This window comes from Miscanthus floridulus, chromosome 1 (genome assembly GCF_019320115.1).
Source record: "Miscanthus floridulus cultivar M001 chromosome 1, ASM1932011v1, whole genome shotgun sequence".
Lineage (NCBI taxonomy): Eukaryota > Viridiplantae > Streptophyta > Magnoliopsida > Poales > Poaceae > Miscanthus > Miscanthus floridulus.
This window is the reverse complement of record NC_089580.1, coordinates 23,208,205-23,208,954: the sequence shown is the minus strand read 5'-3', so window position 1 is coordinate 23,208,954 and position 750 is coordinate 23,208,205.

The following is a 750-nucleotide window of genomic DNA, read 5'->3' as shown; positions in this document are numbered from 1 at the left end:
CTCCTTCAGGTCTTGTTGAGTAGGAACAAACGTCACCACTGCTTTCTGGAGATGAAACCTTGTAGCGCTTCTTGGGATCTTTGAGTGGTGAGTGCTTTTTGAAGAAAAGTACATCCATCTGGTTGTAGCCCCCGAGCCTCTTGTTATTTGGAACAAGGAAGCTGGAGGATCTTGTCTTGAAGTTGCTCTGATTGTTCATTGAAGTTTTATCAAAAAGAACTCGAATATGGCTGTTCTAGGTTCTTTTTGTCGTAATGTCTCAAAGTGGTCTACGTTGAGGAAGTCTTTTGGTGACATGTGCTTTTTTGAAGAAAAAGTGCACTCACTAAGTGTAGCCTCTGAGCCTTTTGCTATTTGGAAACAAAAAGTTGGAGGGTCTTGAATCTGAGTTGTTTGAAAGAACTGTATATCCTTCCTTTTGTAGCCCCGAGCGTAGATATCCGTGTTGTTTTGTTCAGGAAGAACTCGGATACGAGGTCTTGGTGTATTCTTTGATAGTCTGGCTGTGTTGTTAGATGTAGTTGTATGGTGGTGGTTGAGTGTAAATGCCTTTTGTTCACGGGTTATACTGTGTGTGGTATATTCTTCCGAATATGCTCGTCTTCAAGTACTGTTCCCTCTCGCCTGAGTCTTCCATTATTGAGTCCTATCTTTTCACTGTGTCCTTGTTTAGGCTTATTTCATTGGTACTCCTAGTCCATGTGCGCCGCTTCTTTGATCTATAAATACTCTCCCAGAGTGCTTGTTTTT